Source organism: Xyrauchen texanus, chromosome 6 (genome assembly GCF_025860055.1).
Source record: "Xyrauchen texanus isolate HMW12.3.18 chromosome 6, RBS_HiC_50CHRs, whole genome shotgun sequence".
NCBI lineage: Eukaryota > Metazoa > Chordata > Actinopteri > Cypriniformes > Catostomidae > Xyrauchen > Xyrauchen texanus.
In genome coordinates, this window is record NC_068281.1 from 36,817,177 (window position 1) to 36,839,717 (window position 22,541).

The window sequence follows — 22,541 nt, forward strand, 5'->3', positions numbered from 1 at the left end:
TTCTCTAATGGTAGAAATATTCCTTATTATGATCCGGAGACATGATTAACTGCGTTAATTTGTTTTATGCGTTATTTTTATATACAATCAATCGCATCGAATTAACACATTAAATCGACAAACCTAGTAAAAACATTTGAAATTCATGGAAATTTACTAGTCAAAATATGTATGAACCCTGCTTGGAATATGACACACGGGTCACATGGAGCTTTATGATGCTTTTGGGGTCGTTTAAAAACTTCTCATTGAGTTACTGTGTTAACTCTCATTGCATTGAAAAGGAAACCGATGGAGTGCGTACTCCAGGTAGGGAAGGAGGGATTGCCCCAAGTGAAGGAGTTCAAGTACCTCGGGGTCTTGTTCACGAGTGAGCGGACAATGGAGCGGGAGGTTGGCCGGAGAATCGGGGCAGCGGGGGCGGTATTGCACTCGCTCTATCACACCATTGTCACGAAAAGAGAGCTGAGCCGGAAGGCAAAGCTCTCGATCTACCGGTCAATTTTTGTTCCTACCCTCACCTATGGTCATGAAGGCTGGCTCATGACCGAAAGAACTAGGTCGCGAGTACAAGCGGCCGAAATGGGCTTCCTCAGAAGGGTGGCGGGCTTCTCCCTTAGAGATAGGGTGAGGAGCTCAGTCATCCGTGAGGAGCTCGGAGTAGAGCTGCTGCTCCTTTGCGTCGAAAGGAGTCAGTTGAGGTGGTTTGGGCATCTGGTAAGGATGACCCCTGGCCGCCTCCCTAGGGAGGTGTTTCAGGCACGTCCAGCTGGGAGGAGGCCTCTGGGAAGACCCAGGATTAGGTGGAGAGACTACATCTCCACACTGGCCTGGGAACACCTCGGGGTCCCCCAGTCAGAGCTGGTTAATGTGGCTCGGGATAGGGAAGTTTGGGGCCCCCTGCTGGAGCAGCTGCCCCCGCGACCTGACTTCGAATAAGCGTTTGAAGATGGATGGATGGATGCATTGAAAAGACGGACCGGGACATTTGTCAGTACTTGTTTTTTTTGTTTTCCACATAAGAAAGAAAGTCATACAGGTTTGCAACAACATGAGGGTGAGTAAGCTATGACAGAATTGTAATATTTGGGTGAATTGCTTAACCTTTTTGTGGCATGCCATGACATCTGACCTGGTAATGTTGAGCTCTTGTAAGTGACTCAAATGTGATTTAGTCCAGCTTGTACTTTAGTTATGCAGAATTGTGTTGCATGCACATTACTATATTCTATATCCTTGATGGTTTACATAACTAGTCATTTTAAATTTGGACATGCGTTGTTCATGTGTACTTGAGACCGTAAAGTCTCCATACTATATAACAAGTAAGCAAAAGTTTTATTTCTTTTGGATTTGAAGACTTTGGTGTTATTTGCCTTGTATAGCTTACATCTGTCCAGTAGGTGGGGTATGACATTTTTTATTAGTACCTCTAACAGTACAGTCAAATTTCAGTCTCTGATTGTTAATGCGTTTTCTTTACTGAATATTAACTTATGAATAAAACATCAGTATAATTTTAACTAATTATTTAAATGGTACTTTGTGTCAGTTTGTTTAGAGAAGTGTAGAATAGACCAAATACTCTCAATTCACTTATTGAAAATTGTTTGATTTAATGACCTTAAAAAGGATAAATAAGTATTTTGTCTCAAAAGAAATGTTAATTTCAGGGATTTTCACTAGCTACATACATTTGCAAAGTTTTAAAGATTAATGAGATCATATTGCCTCAAAATCAACCTTTTGACACCCTACACCGAAATCTCATGAACAAAGGACTTTTTCATTGAGCAGAATCCTGTAAATAGAAAGGCTTATATAATGATAGAAACGGGTCACTTAATGGAAGTATTGAAAGGTGCCTTTAGGGGACAGTTTAATCACAAACTAAAGTCTCACTAAATTGATTAGTGGGATTTTCTGACAGAATAACTGTATGGGCCACCTGAGCAAAAGGCTTCATAAAGTAAATCAGTTTCTGTTTTAAAACATTTCAAGAAAGAAAACAAACTAACACTGCATTTCATTTATTACCCTGTAACCTCATTGCATCTGTTAAAGTTGTACTGACAACGTACAAACAAACAAAGTTGTCCTTTCCGTTGCTGGAACAATGTACAGTAGGTGGTGAAAGAAATGCAGGAGACCATTTCCTTTGTGCACAGTGTGCCTTTTTTTTCTTGAGACATTTTGACCTATTCACTTTCCAGTCATGATGTGCCAAAAAAATAATTATATATATATATATATATATATATATATATATATATACTCACCTAAAGGATTATTAGGAACACCATACTAATACTGTGTTTGACCCCTTTCGCCTTCAGAACTGCCTTAATTCTACGTGGCATTGATTCAACAAGGTGCTGAAAGCATTCTTTAGAAATGTTGGCCCATATTGATAGGATAGCATCTTGCAGTTGATGGAGATTTGTGGGATGCACATCCAGGGCACGAAGCTCCCGTTCCACCACATCCCAAAGATGCTCTATTGGGTTGAGATCTGGTGACTGTGGGGGCCATTTTAGTACAGTGAACTCATTGTCATGTTCAAGAAACCAATTTGAAATGATTCGAGCTTTGTGACATGGTGCATTATCCTGCTGGAAGTAGCCATCAGAGGATGGGTACATGGTGGCCATAAAGGGATGGACATGGTCAGAAACAATGCTCAGGTAGGCCGTGGCATTTAAACGATGCCCAATTGGCACTAAGGGGCCTAAAGTGTGCCAAAAAACATCCCCCACACCATTACACCACCACCACCAGCCTGCACAGTGGTAACAAGGCATGATGGATCCATGTTCTCATTCTGTTTACGCCAAATTCTGACTCTACCATCTGAATGTCTCAACAGAAATCGAGACTCATCAGACCAGGCAACATTTTTCCAGTCTTCAACTGTCCAATTTTGGTGAGCTCTTGCAAATTGTAGCCTCTTTTTCCTATTTGTAGTGGAGATGAGTGGTACCCGGTGGGGTCTTCTGCTGTTGTAGCCCATCCGCCTCAAGGTTGTGCGTGTTGTGGCTTCACAAATGCTTTGCTGCATACCTCGGTTGTAACGAGTGGTTATTTCAGGCAAAGTTGCTCTTCTATCAGCTTGAATCAGTCGGCCCATTCTCCTCTGACCTCTAGCACCAACAAGGCATTTTCGCCCACAGGACTGCCGCATACTGGATGTTTTTCCCTTTTCACACCATTCTTTGTAAACCCTAGAAATGGTTGTGCGTGAAAATCCCAGTAACTGAGCAGATTGTGAAATACTCAGACCGGCCCGTCTGGCACCAACAACCATGCCACGCTCAAAATTGCTTAAATCACCTTTCTTTCCCATTTTGACATTCAGTTTGGAGTTCAGGAGATTGTCTTGACCAGGACCACGCTCCTAAATGCATTGAAGCAACTGCCATGTGATTGGTTGATTAGATAATTGCATTAATGAGAAATTGAACAGGTGTTCCTAATAATCCTTTAGGTGAGTGTATTATTATTACATATATTATTATTATTTGCCTACTTTCAAAATGCTCTTATTTTTAAAACTATGAGGTAGAAAAAAAACAGGTAGAGTTAAATAAAAATAAAAAATAGCCATACCCTAAAAAATTAATTGAAGCTTTATGTCTTGTATGTGTATAAAAAATATAAACCCAGATTTTTTTACTTTGTAGCAAATAAACAAATCACAGACACAAAAAAAAGTTTGTTTAATAGCTGAACATTCTGGCTTTGTGAAACATCCCTCAAACTAATTAAATTACATTATTTTAATTAGTCATATTTTTTTCATCAAGTGAAGGAAAAATTATGGAATGACTCAATGTTGAGGAAAAAATATGGAACCACCTTGTAATTTCATCAAAAAATGGCCCCAACAAGAGAGTTGTCAATTGAAACAATGGAAAGGTTAATACAACTCAAAAGCAGTTGGTTGTTCCCAAGTCTAAACAAAATGGGAAGGTTATAAAAGGAAAACTTACGGGTGGACCAAGGAAGACTTCAAAGCATCAGGATAAAAACAAATGGTCAGAAACCGGCGTCAATGTTTGTGACAGAACTGTAAGAAATTGGCTAAATGAAATAGGATTTACATATAGAAAACCAGCACTTACACTTAAACAGAAGAAACAAGGCTACAGGGTTAAAGAGAAGAAGTGTGGAAGATTGGATGAAAGTGATATTCAGTGATGCATCACAAATCTGCTTTGGCCAAAGCGATGATGCTGGAACTTTTGTCTGGTGCCGTTCTATTGAAACATCTATTTCTCATTCCATCAATAGAAAATAGATTTGGTGATGATGAAGTCATTTATCAGGATGATAATGTGTCTTACCACAGAGCAAAGAGTGTTAAAGCTTTTCTTCAGGAAAAGCATATCAACTCAATGACATGAACAGCAAACAGTCCGGATCTCAATCCGATTGAAAATTTATTATTGGTGGAAATTGAAAAAATTGGTCCATCCTGCAGAGCTGATCTGTCAACCGCTATTCGAGAAAGTTGGAACAAGCGTATTTGTTTTCATTAGTGAAGTCCGTGCCTCAAAGAATTCAGGCCAACATAAAAGCCAGAGGAGGAGCAACAAAGTACTAATTGTGATTTTTATTTCATTTTTTTTCTATACTTGATCTGGAAAAAAATATGCCATTAATTAAAATAATGTAATTTAATTCATTTGAGGGATGTTTCACGTAGCCAGAATGTTTTTTAAATGCTATTAAACAAAAATAGTTTAACTGTAAGTGTGGTGATTCCATATCTTTTGTCAGGGGTTGTATTTATTCATTTTAGAGTTACCTCTTTCTAATCACTATTTTAAAATTCCCTGATGTTTCCTGGCTTTCCATGCTTTGGAACTCTGCTTTGTAATGCCTATCATTTGAGAAAAACCTATCCCTAACCAGACAGAATGATAAATTCATCCAGTCCTTTCACCACCAGTCAAGTCCACCTACAATTCTACGCAGGGGCGGACTGGCCATAGGGAGAACCGGGACTTTTCCCAGTGGCAGGCCGCGAAATGGGGTGCGTAATCGGCAGCGATAAGCTGAAACTGGCTGCCGCATAATACAGAATGTCACAACTGGCTGAAGAGGGCCACAAAACGGTGCAGCGATAAAGGACAGCGCTGCCCCTGACTACGTACTTTCCTGAGTATGTCACTGTGAGAAAAGGAACACCTCTTAGTTGACATATGTTTAAGCTGACATTTGACAGCTTGTGTGTGTGTGTGTGTGTGTGTGTGTGTGTGTGTGTGTGTGTGTGTGTGTGTATGTCAGTAACGGAAATCACGTGGAAAGTGTTCCCTGTTTTTCTTCTCTGAGTTTCTCAAATTAAATGTTAAATACCACTTGTCTATTCTAGAATATCTTGTTTCATTTACATAATTAATGTAGAATCTTTATGTATGCTTTCTCCAAATAAGGTAATGATTGATTTATATATAATGCTGTGATGAACAATAAAGTACGAGAAATCTTTGATGCATGCTTTGTGTCTGTGTCACTCATTTCTCCCATTGTGAGTGTCCGGATTGAGACAGTGACTGCAGACCTGACTTGATACTTAGAGGACAAGCTTGAAAATTCCTAACAGCCCTGGTGTCAGAAAGTGGGATATTTCCAGACAGGTAGGATGAGATTATATACAATTTTAAGAACTCCTGTCTGCTGAAATATTTCCACCAAATTTGGTAGAGAATATGACAGTCACACCTATAGTCGAGAGTCCTTTTTCTGTAGAATTGACGATTACCTTATTTTGAAAGATAAATAGGAAGGAGATTCTAATCTGTCACAACTATAGGCGGTAGCCCTCTTTTGTAGAGTTGATGACTGCCTTAGATTGCCTGATTGACAAAGAAATAAAAGCCATTTCTAAAGCTCTTCAAAGTCACATCACCTGTCCAGAATTAAATATATAAGTGAAGGTAATGTTACAAGGAACTAGAAAGGTAAGTGTGTCTCAGGACACAGTGGTGGTAACCCAGGCCAACTCCACACTAATGCATTTTCATTTGAAAGTGCAAACATTTTGCTCCATTTCATCCAAACTGGAATAGCATCTCCATAAACACACTTTGAAAAACAATGATGTTATAAAATTTAAACCAGAGTTTTCAAACTTTTCAAACGCATAAGTGTGGACGTGACCCCAGTGGTTGGAGGCACTCCAAGGAAACACATTTTGGAGAGGAATCACACCATTGTTTATCTCCCTGAATATGATGCCAAAACAAACACCTACCCAAAGGAATTCCATACAGTTTAAAAATCTGATAACAAAGAGGAAGTGCTAAAAGAATGGCAAATGTCTGTAATATTTAACAGGTCTAGTGCCAAGACTCAAAAATGATTGTTGCATTGTTTTTTTGGGAGAAAGAACCGAAGTGTGTGTGTGTGGCAGGGCGGAGGGCGGGGCCGGGTCGTGATCCTACACACCCAGTCCTGTATTAGGCTAATTAAGCCACCGTAAACGATCTCTCTCTCCCGCACGATCCCTGCAGTCGACCTTTATCCCTCACAGTGGCTTAATTAGCCTAATACGGGACCGGGTGTGTAGGATCATGACCCGGCCCTGCCCTCCGCCCTGCCACAATGTGTTACTACAAAGCTTGAGGAAATAAGTTTCCTCACTTCATGCCAAGTATGGCATTGTTTTACTTTTTTTACATAATCTGTTTTTTTACATTATTTTATGTAGATATATTCAGTATAGTAGCTGTTTAAATAGTTCTAGTGAAAGTGCTAGTGAATAGTTCATTGTCTGGAAAAAGGAAAACACTTTTTTAAGTCCAAAAAAGGACATACATTTTGATCTGTTTCTCACCAACACCTATTATATCACTTCTGAAGATATGGATTAAACCACTGCAGTTTTATGGATTACTTCTATGTTTCCTTTATGTGATGTTTGGAGCAACAAAAGTCTTATCACCATTCACTTTCATTGTATGAACCAACAGAGCTGAGATACTATTCTGAAAACCTTCATTTGTGTTCAGTAGAAGAATGTCATACACATCTGGGATGGCAAGAGGGTTTTCAAATAAAACATTTATTTTTTTTGGGTGAACTATCCCTTTAAAACCCATAAGTGGTTGTCTCTGCATATTTTTACAGGACCATTTAAGTATTTTTAACATTGACAAATAGCCAAAAAATTACCTAGTTACTCAAATTACGTAAGTAGTAACAAATGTAAATAAAATGTATCACACAGTATAAAATATGACACTACAATGTAAAGTGACCAATATATAAATTGCTTTTACACCCTGCCACATCTATGTGTAAGAAAATGACACTGCTATTCACAAAGTTTACAATTCAAAGAAAACCCAGCCATCCATATATCCAGTCTCCATATATCCAGTCCATGAGATATTTTAAAGATAATGCACAGATAAAAGTTACTTTCAGCAGAAAATTATTGTGTTGTGGTAATGGGTCATCTCTGTTTATTTCATTGAGATGTCACTGGAGCCACACCTGGCTTTTCTAAGGTATCGGATCAGCAGAGCTGCAACAGTCAGCAGGGACACGGATGCAGCAGCAGGCAGAATGGCCTTTGGCAGATCAGGCATCTGATCATTAGTTCAGAGCAGAAGAAACCACTGTAACTGTGTATTACTTTCTACAGCACTTTTCACACACACAAAAAAGTACACTAAGTGTAAAACAAAAGTTTGTTTTTCAGCTCAACTAATTGAAATGTTTGGTCGCATGCAAGTCATAACACACTCCTCTCTATTTAACAAAACTTCTTTTGAATTCCATGCTATTACAACAACATACAAAAATTCATGTTGTTGTCATCTATTGCCCGCCAGGTCAGCTGGCAAACTTTCTCGAGGAGTTGGATGTCCAACTTCCCGGAAGATGGCAGGCCACTTGTGCTTCTTGGAGATTTCAACATACACCAAGACAAGCCCCAGGCCACTGAACTTCATGCTCTTCTGGCCTCGTTTGACTTGGAAAGACTAATCAGTACAGCAACTCACAGATCGGGCAACCAGCTGGACCTCATTTTTACATGTAACTGTACAAACTCAAATATTCTTGTTACTCTTTACATGTCTCTGATCACTACTTTGTTCAATTCAACATGACTCTCCCATCTACATTAAAACAGACTCCAACTTTTGTTTCCTATTGCCGTAACATAAAACTTATTTTCCACCCTGGATGTAAACACTGCCACAGACATACTAAGATCTACTTTAACAACCTGACTAGACAGCATCTGTCCTCTCTCCTCTAGGCCAGCACGTATGACACCACCCAGCCCCTGGCTCTCTGACATATGACACCACCCAGCCCCTGGCTCTCTGACGTCCTTTGTGAACATCGGACTGACCTCAGGGCAGCTGAGAGGAGATGGTGGAAATCTAAAGATCCAGCAGATCTGGGTAAGTATCAGTCTCTGCTTGCAACTTTTTCAGATAATGTTAAATCTGCAAAAACTTCTTAATACCAGAACAAGATCAACAGCACCACAGACACTCGCAGCTTGTTTAGAACATTCAACACACTTCTCTGCCCCCCCCCCTTCACCGACTGACACACCACTGACAGCAGATGTCTTTGTCTTTTTACTAATAAAGTTACAGCAATTAGCAATACATTCTCAGCACCACACCCTTTCAAACGCTCGCCTCCTGTATGCAAGTCTTCAGGCTCTGACTGACACTGTCTCTAAACTCCTCCTCTCCAACCACCCCATCACCTGTTCCCTTGAACCCATTCCTTCTCACCTTCTCCAGGCCATCTCTCCGTCCATCCTACCTGTACTCACACACACAATTAACACATCTCTGCTTAGAGGTATTTTACCCACTACATTTAAGCAGGCTCAAGTAACCCAGCTGCTGAAAAACCTGCACTTAACCCCACACAGATAGAACACTACAGACCAGTCTCTCTCATCCCATTCACGACGAAAACACTTGAAAGGGCAATCAGGTCTCTGCCTATCTCTCACAAAACAAGCTTCTGGATGACAATCAGTCAGGCTTCAAAAGTGGACACTCCACCAATTCTGCCCTGCTATCTGTCACTGAGTCGCTGAGACTAGCGAAAGCTGGATCCAGATCATTCATCCTGATTCTACTGGACCTTTCTGCAGCCTTTGACACAGTCAAACATCAGATCCTACTCTCTGCCCTCTCTACTTTGGGCATCACAGGAACTGTGCTTGACTGGTTTAATTCCTATTGCTCAAGTAGGTCCTTCAAGGTAGCCTGGAGTGGTGAGGTGTCCAAGTCATATCAACTACTTACTCGTGTACCTCAGGCCTCAGTGCTTGGGCCACTTCTCTTCTCTATATACACATCATCACTGGGACCCATCATTCAAGCACATGGTTTCTCTTACCACTGCTATGCCAAAGTGAGACAGCTCTACTTGTCCTTCCAGCCCAACGACAACACGGTGACTGCTCGAATCTCTGCCTGTTTGGTAGACATCTCGGCCTGGATGTAGGAGCACCTGCAACTTAACCCAGCCAAGACCGAGCTCCTTGTCTGTCCAGCCAAACCTGCTGTTGAACACAACATCACCATGCAGCTGGGTTCAACTATAGTAACTCCTTCTAAAATGGTCAGAAATCTAGGGGTAACCATCGATAACCAACTAATCATGAAGATTTACACTCTACAATATCAGGAAGATAAGACCCTTCCTCTCTGAACATGCCACACAACATCATGTTCAGTCACTTGCCATAAGCAGACAGGACTACTGGAACGCTCTTATTGCAGGACTCCCTTCATGCGGAATTAGACCACTGCAAATGATCCAGAATACAGCAGCACGTATGGTCTTTAATGAACCAAAGAGGGCGCATGTTACACCACTCCTTGTCTCTCTTCACTGGCTGCTGGTTGATGCACGTATCAAATTCAATGCTCTGATACTGGCATACAGAACAGTCTCTGATTCTGCTCCAGCATATCTAAAATAATTTCTGCAGAGCTATGTTCCCACCAGAAGCCTGCGGTAGGCTAAGGAACGGTGCCTTGATGTACCAACTCAAAGAGGCACAAAACACTTTCCCGGACTTTCGGTTTCATTGTACCACATTGGTGGAATGACTTTCCCAATTACATCCATGAAGCTGACTCACTTTCTGTCTATAAAAAACTGCTAAAAACACATTTTCCATAAGCACTTAACGAGTCTCTAAAAATAAAAAATCCTGTTGCACTTTAAAATTACTATTCTGATGCTAGTAAAACTTTGTAATACAGCATTTTTCGTACCACTGTTTTTTTAAGATGATATGCTTACAAAGCATTCCTCTTTTGTAAGTCGTTTGGATAAAAGCATCTGCCAAATTAATAAATGTAAATGTCACACATTTAGCACCACGTTTCTCCCTTTAAATTACTCACTAGAAGGTATATACACTTCAGTCTCTGAACCGCAAAGAGAAGTACAACCCTGACTCTGAAACAGTTGGAAAAGGATGGAAAATGCTAATAATAAAAGGAGTAATTCGTAAATTCCATTCACCCTGTGCTATATTGAAAGCACAACAACAACAAAACATATTTGATGTTTTACCTTATGAATTTATTTATATATTTAAATATACACTAATTTCAAATCAGATGATTGCAACACACTCAAAGAAACTTGGGAAAGTTGAGTGTTTACCACTGTGTAACATCACCATTTCTTCTAATAACACTTAAGTGTATTTAACCAGTGTAAAAACTTTTTTTACAGTCATAAGTCATGTATACAGTATAAACAGTATACAGTACAAAAGACACTTTACAAGACAGTAATGATCCTATACACAATGTCCTGTGGATATACACGGTGTATATGTCACTGAGGTCCACTAGTTGCTGGACCTTGTACAGACAGTGTAAAGCCTTGATAATGATCAGTGTGGGAGCAGACATAACGGAGTTGGCTTGGGCCTACTTAGACATTTGCTTGTTACAGTCTTGAGATGTCAAGTGTCCGCCTGGAGAGAGAAAGAGCGGTAAGGGCGCTTACACCTGAGCTAAATTATGCCTAACACCTGTTTCCGATTACGGGGAGAGTGGCATAAAAGAGCGACATAGCCAGCAGATCGAGGGAGAGTCTGGATCAGAGAGAGTTCTGTGAACACGAGACATTATTTTGTGAAGCTGAAACCGTATGTGTTATAGTAAAGCTGTCATCTAGTGCAAAAGCTCAAATAAAAGACCACTCACTTGAGTTAAAGGAACCTGTTGTCCGCTGTCATTCGTGGAGTCTTTACAATAATCTACAAAGCAAACTCCAGCCAATAGGTGGAACCAGTACAAAAAAGTGTGCAGATTCCTCAAACAGTCAAGCGAATGTTCAGTGAGCTGGTGCAACGTGAGTTCAAACAAATGACTCACTCAAATGACTTTACAAGCAGTACTCCACAAAATAAACTCCAGTCAATAGGCGGAATAAGCATAAAGAGTGCGTAGATTCATCCATAAAACTGTCCTGAAGGTGTGTTACTCTACAAAATACTACAAAAAACTCCAGCCAATAGGCAGAATCAGCACAAAAAGAGCGCGCGCAGATTCCTCAAACAGTCAAACGAATGTTCAGTGAGCTCAATTTGGCCAGGAATATCATGCAAAGGCGAACTTCCATTGATGTAAAAGTTTCTTGCATTCCGTGAATCGATCGCGTTTCTCTCTTGCCGAAGTCGCAAATCCTAGGAACAAGAAAATGCTGTGGTTCTTCCAAGAAAGCCTTCCTTTACTCCTCGCCTCGCGTAACACAAGATCTTTATCGGATGATCTCAGAAATTTGGCCAGAATTGATTGGAGCCTGTCTCCCTCCGCAGATTGCCGAGCAGGAACTCTGTGAGCCTGCTCAAATTCCAGCTAATGGCCTGCTATGTCAAGCAAATTCAGAAAGAGCCCTTCTCCCTCAAGAACTCGACCGATACGGACGTTATTCCACTGGCTACGGTTTTCCATGTCCTCCTAATTTTCCCAGACATGCTCCAAATCCACCTTGGTCACTAGCAGATTAGCAGATAATTCCCTCTCCAATGACTCCATGTAATCAGTCTGTTTCTTGACATCCCCCACTCTTATAACCCCATCAAAGAACTTTGCCTCCATTGCAGTGATCGTCGACATATCACAGAATGATCCTCCAAGTCAGAAAATACCATCGTCAGCATTGACGAAATATTCAGTATCTCTCGCAGCATTTCCCGCACCTCCCCCCGACTAAGTCGACTCCCAGGCTTGAGCACGTAAGTATCTTTTAAAGCAGGGGTCGGAACCTATGGCTCGTGAGCCACAAGTGGCTCTTTGTTAAAAATCAAGTGGCTCGCCGGGTCTCTCACCATTCACCAACACATGAGTGTTTAAAACTTTCTAGAGATACTTTTCCAACAGAAAGTATGGGTGCGATTGCAAAGCTTAAAGTCAATGACACTGTTTTGGTTTCCTTTCTCCCAAATTTTACAGCCTACGCTGTAAAATTTGAACAAGGTTTGAAATGAACACCTGCCAAATGCGGATTCTTCATGCAGAGTATTTTGCTGATGTACCAGCCACTGTGGAAGGCGACTTTAATATATAGAGATATATATAAGATCTATATAACAACAAATTAGACACAAAGACGAAACGTGATTATATTTTGAAGAACAGATGAAAGAAAAATCGCCGATGCGCATCTGATTTGATATGTGTGGGCAGTGAGCTCCGCTGTTCACAAGTACAATGAAAGCGCTTCTCCAAAACACACAAATTCATAGAGTTCTGGGACTTGTTTCCCAATAACTATCGATCTTACCGGTTAAGAGCATTTTCTACGAGTGATTTTATGAACGTTCTTTATTTTTTATGTGCAACCAGGGTGTGATATAGCACCTGCAAAATCCGATGAGACTCAATCCAGTTCGTTAGCTCCTCTCCAAATGAATTTCAAGCAAGAGTAATTTTGCTCATCTACCTGCAAAAGGTGTCTCGGAGTGACACATGACAAGAAATGCTGTTAGTCACAAAGACGCGCTTGAAGAAACACACTTTATTATATTTTTAAGAACAGACAAAAGAAAAGCCATCAGTGCTCATGTCTGATTCACTGTTCAGAGGCGTGCGATGGGACCCTGTCTCGTGAAACAAGCGCGTGTAAAGTTATCACTCCTTTTTCTCTCTTTCATTCAACTGAAAACTGTTTGCAAGAATAATGTAATACATGAGAATACTGCAAATGATCTCCGATCATCTCGTGAGGTACTGCAAGATTAGTTCGCTCTTACACATTGTGAAAGCAACTCTGCAGGTTCCGTCATATATACAGGTATCTTTGTATTAAATAAACAAAAGCCTTGAACCTAAAATTGAACCTATTTTTTTTTCTTTATGACCAAAACGGAATACAAACACATTCGATAAGAACACACGTTTGGCAGCATTTTTTGAGAACACAAGAATTTTGTAGGCTTATTAATTATGATGATTATTATAATTATCTTTACATTTATAATTGTCTTTAGTTCTTAAGTTTTATGCTAGTAATTTTCACCTGTTGCTGCATACTGATGTTTGCAATGGCAAATGGAGCCGTTGGAGATGGGAAATGTTTGGATTTAGGGAGGTGGTTATCTATAAGATTGTTTTATCACTTCGTTATTTGTATTGCTTTTTCGTTTCGTTTAAATTGCAATTTGAATTTATAAATGTCTTTTGTTCAAGTTTGTTGTGTATCAATACATTTATTTAATTTTTAAAGCAAAATCAATAAAGCAAAAATATTCATGGACCCTCAGCAGGGGGATTGACCATATAGTCGGATATTGATTATTTTAAATACAATTATCATTTAAAAGTTTTTTACATATTGCCCAGCCCAAATGGGAAGTAAAATATTTAATGAAGTAAAATTTAGTAATTTTATGGAGACCCGCACAAACTTGTTTACCATATTGCAACATGTTACCTATTAATATTTGCATATTTGTTTGTTTTTGAATAGTCAAAAAATACAATAGAAACATTGTACTTTATTGAAAAACTTAAAATTGTAAAATAGTAAATTATTAGTTTGTGGTATGGCTCTTTTGAAAAAAAAAAAATGCATCAACCAAAAATAAAAAAATTGGCTCTTTAGTGAAAAAAGGTTCCCGACCCCTTTTTTTATAGTCTCCAGAGTCTGAGGATTTTGAATTCTTTGGCATATTGTCCTCCTAGTACAGTTATGGAACAGAGTGTATCGAATCTCACCTGTTTATGTCATTAAAAGTATTAAAACTAGCAAGTTGGCAAAGCTCGCCGTTCACATGTCCGATCCTCACATGGCGCCACTTCTTGAATCGCTTTCAAAAATTGAGAGGTCCTTTCCTAAGCAGAAGCTGAGACATATTTCAAGGTGGTTTCTAAAGTGTTCTGGTGGATGTTAGGTGTATCATGGTTCCGGGATTTGTGCCAGCTTGTACTGTTATTTGTTTTTTTCTCTCCCTCATGTCTCACAGGTGGACATGGGATCGTTCCCGGGGAGGCGCTGATCATGGCAATGATTTACTCGCCTTTCCATCTACTTCTTATTGTGTTTTCCCTCTTTGTTTGCCAGTTTATTGTTTGCTGTCAAGTGTTAACAGTGTTCTCTTGATTGGTTGGAAATTGCTTGTGTGTCTGTTGGTTGCCTGTCTCTAGTGGTGTGGTTACCTTTCTGTTTGCCGGTGCCTTTACCCATACTGTTGCCCAGTTCCCTTGGAGGAAGAGTCCTCAGTCTCCACCTGTGTGTCGAAGGAGAAACTCACCTACGCTTTGCTTCGCACCACACCAGCTTCAACAGACTCTCTTTGGATTGCTCCTGACTTCCAAAACGCATGCACTCATCATACTAATACACTCATTTCTTAGCCCGCTGAGTGGCTATATCTTTTGACTCTGCTCATCACTGCAGCCAGTGCCGTGCTCCTGTCCTTGTTTACAAACTTTGTTAATAAACTCATTGACTGTTTCCCTCTGAGTTTGGGTCCCTTTGTCTCCCCTCACCCTCTGACAGAATAAACTGGCCACCATAGACCCAGTGGAGGAGACTACTCTTCGCTCCGCCCTTCCACATCAAGGAGCTCTGCTTGGATGACACCAAATAAAATGTCTGCCTCTAACTGCCCTCTAGAAATGAAGGCTTTGCAGCTTGCGGAACTCACTGTGGTCGTCCAGCAGCTCCACCCTCCTCTCGATCCCAGTCCCATGCAGGAAACACCCCCATCTCCTTCGGCAGCTTCCCATGCCCCATGGTGCCCAGAGGTGCACATTCCCAGGTGAGGGACCTGTTAGAGCGTTTCTCTCGCAATGCTCACTGTTCTTCTCCTTGCAGCCCTAAACATTTTCCTCAGACACAATAAAGATTGCGTGTTTAATCGCATTCCTCTGCAGAAGGGCTGGAGAATGGGGAACGGCAATGTGGCATAACCGACATCTGTGCTGCTCCACCTATGAAGCTTTCTACTCGGAACTTCACAGAGTGTTTGACTGTGCATCTCAAGGTCGGGAGCCTGGGAGGATTTTATCAGGACTGTCCCAGGGTAATCAATCAGTAGCCGACTATACAATAGAGTTTTTCACCCTGGCCACTTCCAGTGACTGGAACGATCAAGCTATGTGGGACCTGTTCTTGCAGGGACTTTCTGATACTATCCAGGATGAGATTTATCCTTTGGATCTTCCCTCTCGATTTGAAGATTTGGTGGACCTGGCCAAATCTTCAAAGACGATCAACACCTGACTCAGCATCGTGATCATCATCGATGCCGATCTTTGCCCTCTTGGGCACCTGATCTTCCAGTCTCTTGCAGGTGGGTAAACTTCCAGTGTCACATATGGAAAGGAAGTGGCGGCTTCTTAAGGGGTTATATTTTCTTGCGGACGATCAGGCAACCTCTTTGCAACATGCCCATTGTAAGTAGTAAGAGGGTTACTGCTGAGTGCGACCCCCTATGACAAAGCCTCCGAATATCGCACATTTTATAGAATTTTTTTATTTAATCATTCAGTTAATCCATTGTTGATAATTGAATTAATATGTATGCAATATGCAATGACCTAAAAAAAAACATGTTATGTTTTTTTTGTTATATTCATATAGTATTGGCGGTTTTCATTGCTGTTTGATTATAATAAATCTTGTTATATTATATTAAGAAGTACTCCTAGTTGTTTGTTTGAATATTGTGTTGAAGCCTCTGCCACGTCAAGAACTCCCGTATTACTTAAGTATTGTTAAATTGTTGTTGTTAGTAAACTGTAACCAGATTACTGTTGGATTACTAAGGCAATAATTTGACTAGTTTCTTCCCTTTTTGATTATTTTGATTATTAATCAAAATACTCAACCTTCAGGGTAGAATTTTATGAGACTCGATCAGTCACTTACTATCATTTTTCTCTTGTCAAAGAGTGGTGCCCCGAGGATAGAATTTATTACATTAAATTCTATTATTTAATTTAATTAGTCATTAATAACTGATTATTTCTGATTGTAAAATTGATCTAAACAACCAGTTGCACCCTACACAGGGACGTTGTGTGTAACCAATGACTGTAATAAGAGAAATCATTTAATATACTAATCAAATTAATGCAGAAAGTAATGATTGTTAGTCAATATAAAAAAATGTACAATATGAAGTGATTACAGTGTGTTTAATGAATATAAAATGAAATAGACATGCTTTTGCCAACATTGAAGCAAGTTGGGTCAGGATGATAATCTAGAAGGGAGATGGTGATGATGAAACTAGGGAGGCATAAGATGATTTTATTGGATGAAGAGGCCCTCACTCAAAGAGATAAGGAGAACAGAAACTGTATAAAATATGCATGTTCTGAAGTGTAATTTTAGCTGCTCCATGGACCACCTCGGCTTTGTTACTTTGTAATAAAAGTCTATTTTTGGAATCAGAACTTTGCACCTTTTGTGCTTCAATTGCTGTTTTAGGGAATCTGCCACAACAACTTCTCCTGGCCCAGCTGTAGGATGGAACAGACAGTCATATAATTTCGGCTTTGGTGGATTCCAATGCCGAAGGGAATTTCATTGACACAGACTTGGCTTCCAAATGGCGGCTCCCCAGGGTCCGATTGGATGAGCCCCTCACCGCCTACACACTTAGTGGCAGGCCCCTGTCAGTTATCACCCATTCAATGAAACTAATCACCTTTGTCTCTGGTAACCACTCTGAACAGTTGTCCTTCTATTTCATCTGGTCCCCATTGACCCCAGTTTTGCTTGGACATCCCTGGTTGGTAATGCACAACCCACACATAGATTGGGCAACCAAAACAGTCCTTGTTTGGAGCTCTTTTTATTCTTCACATTGTCTTAACTCTGCTGTCTCCCCTGTGCAGTCTTGTGTTTCATTGCAGGATGAGCCAGTGGATTTGTCCGGAGTACCGTTGGCGTACCACGACTTGAGGGCAGTGTTCAGCTGGTTCCACGCTGTAACCCTCCCACCTCATTGCCTGTAAAACTGTTCTATATAATTGCTTCCTTGCACCTTATCCTTGAGGATGGCTGTATTCACTCTCGGCTCCCGAAAGGGAGGCCATAAACATGTTTATAAATGATTCTTTAGCGGCCAGTCTCATCCGCCCTTCCTCTTCAGGGAGAAGAAGGATGGCTCACTTACACCCTGCATAGATTATTGGGGGCTCAATGACATCATTGTGAAGAACCGTTATCCTTTGGCATTGATGTCCTCAGCCTTCTAATTCTTGCGGGGGGCATCCGTCTTTACGAAGTTGGACCTACGCAATGCTTATCATCTGGTCTATATAAGGAAGGGGTATAGTGGAAGACGGCTTTTAACACTCATAGGGGGCACTTTGAATATTTGGTCATACCTTTCAGATTCATCAACACCCCCGCCGTCTTCCAGGGTCGATCATTTTATATTTGTATAACTAGACAATATTCTGATCTTCTCCCAGATTATGCAGGACCACGTGCAGCACGTCTGGCAGGTGCTTTAGCGGCTGTTGGAGAATCAGCTGTTTGCCAAGGAGGAGAAGTGCACTTTTCATGCACAGTCGGTTCTGTTCTTGGGGTTCATAATTTCATCCGAGGGAGTGCGTATGGACACAGCCAAGGTTAAAGCCATCTCCGAGTTGCCAACCCAGATTCTCACAAGGCATTACAGAGGACTCTTTTATCGGATGTTTATAAGAAATTATAGCCAACTCGCAAGCCCCTGACGGATCTCACCTCCGCGCGCACTAACTTTTGTTATTGTCCGCGGCTGAAGCCGCGTTTTCTAAACTTAAAGAGAGGTTTTCCACCACACCTATTTTTATTTTACACCCGATCCTGCTAGTCAGTTCGTGGTTGTGGTGGATGCATTCATGGTTGGTGTTGGAGCGGTCCTCTCACAGCGCTCTCCCTCACATGGAAAGATGCATATGTGTGCATTATTTTTGCACTGCTTAACACCAGCAGAACGGAATTACGACATCGTTAACCAGGAATTACTGGCTGACTGGTTGGCCTTGGGCAAGTGGCATCATTAGTTAGACGGTTAGGGGATACCTTTCGTGGTTTGGACTTATCACAAGAACCTTGAGTACATCTGTAGCGCTAAATGCTTTTACTCTAGGCAGGCTTGCTGGGCATTGTATTTCACATGTTTTGATTTCACCCTGTTGTATTGCCCGGACTCCAAAAACGTCAAGCCCGATTCCTAATCTCGATGTTTTGAAATCGAGACCTCTACCGCCCCAGTGGATACCATCCTCCCCACCCCTCGAGTAGTGGCCATGGTATCCTGGGAGGTGGAGGCTAAAGTCTGCACTGCCACATGTCCCACGGGTAAGCTGTTTTTTCTGATCAGTTCGAAAGCACTTCCTTCAATGGGGTCATTCGTTTAACGTCGACCGCCTTCTTGGAGCAAAAGTTAAAAAGTTTATTTTGGATTAGGTATGCCCATAACTCATTGCCGTCATTGTCTACAGGGTTGTCACCCTTACAGAGTAGCCTTGGCTGCCAGCCCCCTCTGTTTCTCACCCAAGAGACCGATGCTCAGGTCCCATCTGTTCACATGTTTTTACAGAGGTGCTGACGCACCAGGAAAGCCACCAGAGAAGCCCTCTTACAGACTGGCGCTCATGTTAAGAGGGCAGTGGAACGACATTGGTCTAAGCCCACAATTTACATGTGCGGGCAGAAGGTTTGGTTGTCCTCCCAGGACATTCCATTACATCCCTCCTCACGTAAGCTGTGTCCAAACTTTATCTGACTTTCATCACCAAGGTTTCCCATCACCAAGGTCATTAGTCCGGTGGTGATCCACCTCAAATTACCTCCTCATCTCCGTTTCATTCATCCCGTCTTTTATGTTTCCAAAATTAAACCCGTATTGCATTCTAATTTGCACCCCGTCACATGTCTGGTTGAGGGCTCTCCGGTGTATTTAGTCAGGAGACTGACTAAATACACCCTCATCGATTGCTTCCACCGTCACTGTCACAGGTGGTGATGGTACACGTGAATGTGATCGATCTCGGGGAGGCGCTGATCATAGCAATGAATTACTCGCCCGTTCCACCTGCTTCTCACTGATTGCATTCCCTACTTATTCCTTGTGTTTTCCCTCTTTCTTTGCCAGTTTATTGTTTGCTGTCAAGTGTTAACTGTGCTCTCTTGTTTAATTGGAGATTGCTTGTTTCTATTTTGGTTGCCTGTCCATAGAGGAGTGGTTACCTTCTTGTTCGCCGGTGCCTTCGACTTCGTCTGTATTGTCGCCCAGTTCCCTTGGAGGAGGATTCCTCAGTCTCTGCCCATGTGTCGGTGGAGAAACTCACCTGGGCTTTGCTTTGCACCACACCAACTCCAACGGACTCTCTTTGGATTGCTCCTGACTTCTACAATGCATGCACTCATCATACTCACACTGATTCCTTAGCCCGCTGAGCAACTATAGCTTTTGACTCTGCTCATCACTGCAGGCGATGCCAGGTGTGCCGGTCTTTGTTTACAAATGTTGTTGTTAATAAACTCATTGACTGTTTCCTTCTGCATTTGGGTCCCTTTGTCTCCCCTCACCCTCCGACAAGGTGGTTGTTTACTAGACCAAGTCAGAGAAAGAGCCTACCCCTAAGTCTCTATGATAAATATAGCTTGGGTCCCTGCTTCAATCTGAGTGGATTTATCACCTGTTTTATTGTAATGCAAAAACTTTAAGTCTGATTGTTCAGAAAAGTAATAGCACACCTAAATTAATTGCCAGCAGCCATATCACCCTGTAGTTCTAGAATGGTTGCCCATTAAAGCTAAGCAAGTTTGAGCCTGGTCAGTAGCTGAATGGTAGACCTCCTGGGGTAAACTAAGGCTGCTGCCGGAACAGGTGCTGTGTGGGCCCTAACACCCCAGTATAGTGATGGGGACACCATACTGCAAAAAGCACTGTTCTTCAGATGAGATGTTAAACAGAGGTCCTGACTCTCTGTGTTCATTAAAAATCCCAGAGCAATTCTCGTAAAAGAGTAGGGATGTTTTGACCAAATTCCCCATTTGGCCCTTATCAGTCATGGCCTCCTAATAATCCCCATTCATGAATTGGTGCTATCACTCTACTCTCTCCTCTCCACCAATAGCTGGTGTGTCGTGGGCATTCTGGCGCACAATAGCTGCCATTGCATCATCCAGGTGGATGCTGCACACTGGTGGTGGTTGAGGAGAGTCCCCTATTAGTGCTATATAAGTGTAACGTTCATTCATTTATTCCTTTGCACCATTTGTGCTATGTGGATAGGTGTAGTGATGGACCAAAGTTTCATTTATTCACTATTTCTATTGCTCAAACATAAGGTTAAGGACTTGAACAAATCCCTATCCCAAAGTTAAAGCAATTGCAATAGTCACGCTCAGCAAGCACCATTAATTACATCTCTTGCCTCATTTGAAGCTAATAGGGTAGTATAAAATGATGAAATAACAAAAATACCCTGACTGCCCCAATTAATGTTGACATTTTTTCAATTACTGCATCATTACTATTTTAAGTGCAAAGTGACATCCAATGTAATATTTGTTTTTATTATTATAATAAAACATACAAAATGCTATTAACTCACCTTTGACGGTAATGTTGATCATGCTTCTCTCAATTCCAAAGTCATTTTCCACTTCACAAATATAAACCCCTCCATGTGTTATTTGAATGGATGGAATGTTTAAAAGCACAGTGGATCTGTTTAGACCTCCTGCCAATCGGTTCTGTGACTGTCTAGACAGTGTCAGTGCTGTAGACCCACTCTCTGAAGAACAGAGTATGGTTATGTTATCTCCTTCACTGGGGTCTCCTCCATGACTCAGATGGATTTTGGGGATGTCAGGAGGACCTGCATTCAAAAGAATGAAAGTTAAATTCCAAAGTTCTTCGGAATGATAAGACAATACAGTGAAATTCATCCTTGGAGTTACTTACCTACCTTGAACAATGACCTTTACACTCAGATGCAGGCTTCCCACAACATTGCTCGCTTCACATTGGTACCAACCTGCCTGAGACCGGGAAGCATTATGTATTACAAGCCTCTGATTCTGACTGTGAATGGGCACACTCTCCCCAATCTTCCTCCACAAGATTATTGGATTAGGATTTCCATCTGCATGACATGTTATCTCCAGATTTTCTCCAAGATTTATTAATGTATTATTACTGGATACAGTAACTGTCCCAGGGCCATCTTTTTGATTAAATGACAAATGTATAGAGAAATAGTAATGGGAAAAAATGAAAAAAGTGTCAAAATCTACCTTTTAGTGTAAAAAGTCCTTTTAACTGTAAAATTGTGTTGTATAATAACTTTCAATAATAACATAACAGATGTTATTACATTGCATAATGCATAGCATATGTGAATATACAAATTGTCAACATACAGACTAAGCAATGGCCATCAACTTTGATCTAAACATAGTCATATAACTTCATATTTGAACGTACTGTACATGAACTAATCAGTATAGCATTATTTCATATTTGATACTAACATATGATAATAAATAATGGAAGGCTGTTTTCGTTTTCCAGTCTCTAGTATTTTCCCTCACACTGGTGTATGTTCTTAGCAAATAATGTGATGTTTTGTGTATTACATTTGTAAAAATTGGAGCATGTGGCTCCATAATGCAGATAATTAGTCATCACCTGTCAAAGTTTAAAGAGTGGGTGGATGACATGAAACTATGAACCGAGGTTAGTTACAATGATATTAACTACCTTGAGTTGTCATCCAACAAGAGCTGAGTTGAGCCTGAACTCAGTTTTTACTCCAACTAACACTTAAAATCATTGTTGTTCCCCATCTGGAACACTCTTATTGGTAGTTTTTACATTTACATTCGCTTCTTATGGAGACCAGGAGCAATCATAATTATCATGGCGGCACCATTTCCTTTGGTCAGGAAACCAGTGAATTAGAAAAGTATTACCAAAGAACTTACATTCAAGGGTAGATGTACGACTTAAACGATTGAAGGTAAACCATCGAGATCCAGAGTTACCTTGCAGCTAATATTCTTGC